Source organism: Oncorhynchus clarkii, chromosome 28 (assembly GCF_045791955.1).
Source record: "Oncorhynchus clarkii lewisi isolate Uvic-CL-2024 chromosome 28, UVic_Ocla_1.0, whole genome shotgun sequence".
NCBI lineage: Eukaryota > Metazoa > Chordata > Actinopteri > Salmoniformes > Salmonidae > Oncorhynchus > Oncorhynchus clarkii.
Genome location: NC_092174.1, coordinates 6,088,313 through 6,094,215, shown reverse-complemented (window position 1 = coordinate 6,094,215; position 5,903 = coordinate 6,088,313).

Sequence of the window (5,903 nt, the reverse complement as noted above, 5' to 3'; positions counted from 1 at the left end):
TCATTACTTTAAAAACTTTTTAAGGCTATGCATCCCGCTAGCTGGACACCTGTCGACAACATCCGGTGAAATTGTAGGGCGCGCAATTCAAATAAATAATTGAAATATTAAAATGTATGAACATACAAGTATTTTATATAGTTTAAAAGCATAAATTATTGTTAATCTAACTGCGTTGTCCGACATATGATAGGTTTTACAGCGAAAGAATACCATGAGATTGTTTGAGGACGGGGCACCACAACATATTTTTCAACCAGCACAGGCTTCATGAAATCACAAATAGAGATTAAATAAATCACTTACTTTTGGAAATCTTCATCTGTTTGCAATCCCAAGGTTCCCAGCTACAACATGAATGTTCATTTTGTTAGATAGAATCCTTCTTTATATCCCAAAAATTATTTTTAGTGGCGCCATCGATTTCAGTAATCCACTCGTTCCACATGCAGACAAAGGATTCCAAATAGCTACCTCTTAAACTTTGTTCAAACAAGTCAAGTCAAACTCAAATCAAAGTTTATTTGTCACATTCACCTTACAGTGAAATGCTTACTTACAGGCTCTAACCAATGGTGCAAAAAAGGTATTAGGTGACAAATAGGTAAGTAAAGAAATAAAACAACAGTAAAAAGACAGCCTTTTGGACCTCGACTTGGCGCTCTGGTACCGCAGAGAGAACAGTGTATGACTGGGATGGCTAGGGCCTTTCTCTGACACCGCCTGGTGTAGAGGTCCTAGATGGCAGGCCGCTTTGCCCCAGTGATGTACTGGGCCGTACGCACTATCCTCTGTAGTGCCTTGTGGTCAGAGATCGAGCAATTGCAGTACCAGGCAGTGATGCAACCAGTCCAGGATGCTCTCGATGTTGCAGCTGAGGAACTCAGGAACCCATGCCAAATCATTTTAGTTTCCTGAGGGGGAATAGGCTTTTTCATGCCCTCTTCACGACTGTCTTGGTGTGTTTGGACCATTCTAGTTTGTTGTTGATGTGGACACCAAAGAACTTGAAGCTCTCAACCTGCTCCACTACAGCCCTGTCGATGAGAATGGGGGCGTGCTCGGTGCTCCTTTTCCTGTAGTCCACAATCATCTCCTTAGTCTTGGTTACGTTGAGGGATAGATTGTTATTCTGGCACCACTTGGCCAGGTCTCTGACCTCCCTATAGGTTGTCTCGTCGGTGATCAGGCCTACCACTGTTGTGTCGTCTGCAAACTGAATGATGGTGTTGGCGTTGTGCCTGGCCATGCAGTTGTGAGTGAACAGGGAGTACAGAAGTGGACTGAGCACTCATTCCTGGGGAGCTCCAGTGTTGAGGATCAGCATGGCAGATGTGTTGCTACCTACCCTCACCACCTGGGGGTGGCCCGTCAGGAAGTCCAGGATCCAGTTGCAGAGGGAGGTGTTTAGTCCCAGGATCCTTAGCTTATTGATGAGCTTTGAGGGTACTATGGTGCTGAACGCTGGGCTGTAGTCAATGAATAGCATTCTCACATAAGTGTTATTTTTGTCCAGGTGGTAAAGGGCAGTGTGGAGTGCAATAGAGATTGCATCATCTGTGGATCTGTTTGGGCGATATGCAAATTGGAGTGGGTCTAGGGCTTCTGGGATAATGGTGTTGATGTAAGCCATGACCAACCTTTCAAAGCACTTCATGGCTATGGACGCGAGTGCTATGGGTCTGTAGGCATTTAGGCAGGTTGCCTTTGTGTTCTTGGGCACAGGGACTATGGTGGTCTGCTTGAAACATATTGGTATTACAGACTCAATCAGGGACATATTGAAAATGTCCGTGAAGACAACTGCCAGTTGGTCAGCACATGCCCGGAGCACACGTCCTGGTAATCCATCTGGCCCCACAGTATGTTGACCTGTTTAAAGGTCTAACTCACGTCAGCAACGGAGAGCGCGATAACACATTCGTCCGGAACAGCTGATGCTCTCATGCATTCCTCAGTGTTGCTTGCCTCGAAACGAGCATAGAAGTAATTTATCTCGTCTGGTAGGCTCGTGTCACTGGGCAGCTCGCGGCTGTGCTTCCCTTTGTAGTCTGTAATAGTTTGCAAGCCCTGCCACATAAGACGAGCGTCGGAGCCGGTGTAGTATGATTCAATCTTAGCCCTGTATTGATGCTATGCCTGTTTGATGGTTTGTCGCAGGGCATAGCAGGATATCTTGTAAGCTTCCAGGTTAGAGTCCTGCACCTTGAAAGCGGCAGCTCTACCCTTCAGCTCAGTGCAAATGTTGCCTGTAATCCATTGCTGCTGGTTGGGTTACGTACGTACAGTCACTGTGGGGACGACGTCCTCAATGCACTTATTGATAAAGCCAGTGACTGATGTGGTGTACCCCTCAATGCCATCGGAAGAATCCCGGAACATGTTCCAGTCTGTGATAGCAAAACAGTCCTGTAGTTTAGCATCTGCTTCATATGACCACTTTTTTATAGGAAGCACTCCTGCTTTAATTTTTGCTTGTAAGCAGGAATCAGGAGGATAGAGTTGTGGTCGGATTTACCAAATGGAGGGCGAGGGAGAGCTTTGTATGCGTCTCTGTGTGTAGAGTACAGGTGATCTAGAAACTGTTTCTATTTAATCCTCAGGTATCCTAAAATGTAAATAAACTATAATATGTCATACGGAAGGAAGTATGTTCAATAGAAAAGTAAAATTAGTAAGCGCGTGTCCTCTTCGTGGCGCGACGACATACAGGGACTCTTTGTACAAAAACTTCAAATTCTTGCTAGTTTTTGAAGAAACAAGCCTGAAACAATGAACAAAGACTGTTGACATCTATTGGAAGCCATAGGAATTGCAATCTGGGAGCTGGAATTACATAGAACCCATAGCTTTCCATTACAAGAGCCTGGGAGCTAAAAAAAAAAAATCTGGTTGGTTTTTCTTTGGATTTTCGCCTGCCATATCAATTGTGTTATAGTCTCATACATTATTTTCACATTTCTACAAGCTTCTATCCAAAGCTATTAAGACATGAAGGTCAGTCAATACAAAACATTTTCTGAACATTGAATGTTTCTTCAAGTGCAGTCGCAAAAACCATCAAGCGCTATGATGAAACTGGCTATCATGAGGACCGCCACAGGACAGGAAGACCCAGAGTTACCTCTGCTGCAGAGGATAAATTAGAGTTAACTGCACCTCAGATTGCAGCCCAAATAAATGCTTCACAGAGTTCAAGTAAAAGACACATCTAAACATCAACTGTTCAGAGGAGACTGGGTGAATCAGGCCTTCATGGTGGAATTACTGCAAAGACACCACTACTAAAGGACACCAATAAGAAGAAGAGACCTGCTTGGGCCAAGAAACATATCAATGGACATTAGACCGGTGGACATCTGTCCTTTGGTCAAACAGGAAGTACCATTGACACGTTCAATATGGAAGTGGTCCGATGAAGCGGATGCTAAGCTACAGGCTTGTTTCGCTAGCACAGATTGGAATATGTTCCGGGATTCATCCAATAACATTGATGAGTTTACCACATCAGTCACCAGCTACATTAATCTGCATTGAGCTAAAGGCTAGAGTTGCTGCTTTCAAGGAGTGGGACACTAATTTGGACACTCATAACAAATCCCGATACAACTAAAATTTAATCCCACTACAACAGCTCTGATGCTCGTAGGAAGTTTCAGGGCTTGCAAACTGTCAAGGACTGAAATGACTCCAACACTCAACAAAGAGCTGCAGTTAGTTTCAGAGTGGGTGGCAAGGAATAAGATGGCCCTAAATATTTCTAAAACTAAAAGCATTGTATTTTAGACAAAACACTCACTAAATCCTAAACCTCAACTAAATCTTGCAATAAATAAAGTGGAAATTGAGCAAGTTCAGATGACTAAACTGCTTGGTGTAGCCCTAGAATGTAAACTCTCATGGTCAAAATGAATAGATGCAGAGAAGTCTGTCTATAATAAAGCAATGCTCTGCCTTAACAACACTATCAACAAAGCAGGTCCTACAGGCCCTAGTTTTGTCGCACCTTGACTACTGTTCAGTCGTATGGTCAGGTGCCATAAAAAAGGACTTAGGAAAATTGCAATTGGCTCAGAACAGGGCAGCACAGCTGGCCCTTGGATGTACACAGAGAGCTAATATTAATATGTCAATCTCTTCTGGGTGAAAGTGGAGGAGAGATTGACTTCACCAGTACTTTTATTTATGAGAGGTATTGACATTTTGAATGCACCGAGCTGTCTGTCTAAACTACTGGCACACAGCTCAGACACCCATGCATACCCCACAAGACATGCCGCAAGAGATCTCTTCACAGTCCCCACGTCCAGAACAGACTATGGGAGGCACACAGTACTACATAGAGCCATGACCACATGGAACTCTATTCCACATCAAGCAACTGACACAAGCAGTCAAATTAGATTTAAAAAAACCCTTATGGAAAAGCAACACAAACATTGGCACAGACACATGCTTATACACACACACGATAACATACGCACTATACATACACATGGATTTAGTACTGTAGATATGTGGTAGTGGTAGAGTAGGGGCCTGAGGGCACGCAGTGTGTTGTGAAATCTGTGAATGTATTGTAATGTTTTTAAAATTGTATATACTGCCTTAATTTTGCTGGAACCAGGAAGAGTAGCTGCTGCTTTGGCAGCAGGCTAATGGGGATCCATAATAAATACCCCAAAAATACAGAGATTGACGTCTTTAACCATCTATGAGATGATGCACCTACAGAGCCAAGAGAGTGAACAAGGCATATCAAGAAGCTAATTAAAAGAATGATCATTACACAGGTGCACCTGTCAGGTGGATGGAGTTTGGCCTCTAAAATGTGGAGTTTGTCACAAAACACAATGCCACAGATGTCTTAAGTTTAGGGACCGCGCAGTTGGCATAATGACTGCAAGAATATCCACCAGAGCTGTTGCCAGATAATACAATTTTTATTTCTCTACCAACGTCGTTTTAAATAATTTGGCAGTATTTCGAACCAGCTTCACAACCGCAGACCATGTGTATGGCATCGTGTGGGCGAGCGGTTTGCTGATATCAACATTGTGAATAGAGTGCCCCATTGTGGCGGTGGGGTTATGGTATGGGCAGGCAGGCATAAACTACGGACACAATTGCATTTTATTGATGCCAATTTGAATACAGAGATAACATGACTAGATCCTGAGACCCATTTTCATGCCATTAATCCACCGCCATCACCTCATGTTTCAGTACGATAATGCACAGCCCCATGTCACAAGGATCTGTACACAATTCCTGGAAGCTGAAATTGTCAGTTCTTCGATGGCCTGCATACTCCCCAGACATGACACCCATTGAGGATGTTTGGGATGCTCTGGATCGACGTGTACTACAGCTTGTTCCAGCTCCCGCCAATATCCAGCAACTTCGCATAGCCATTGAAGAGGAGTGGGACAACATTCCACAGGTCACAATCAACAGCCTCATCAACTCAGGCAAATGGTGGCCACACCAGATACTGAGTTTTTTGTTTTTATTCACGTCCCTACCTTTTTTAAAAGGTATGTAACCAACAGAAGCATATCTGTATTCCAAGTGATGTGAAATCCATAGATTAAGGCCTACTGAATGTATTTAAATTGACTAATTTCCTTAAACTGTAACTCAGTAAAATCTTTAATAGTTGCATGTTCCGTTTATATTTTTGTTCAGTATACATTCCTAAAGAACAATGTACTTCTTCCATACATTTTCTCTGACACCCACACGTATGTTATATTTTGAATGCTTAGCAGGACAAGAAAATGGTCCATTTCACACACTTATCAAGAGAACATCCCTGGTCATGTGGACAAGGTCAGGACATGTTAGCACCAGGTATAAACGAGGCTATAATTTCCCCCAAGAACCCAGACAGAGACAGTCAG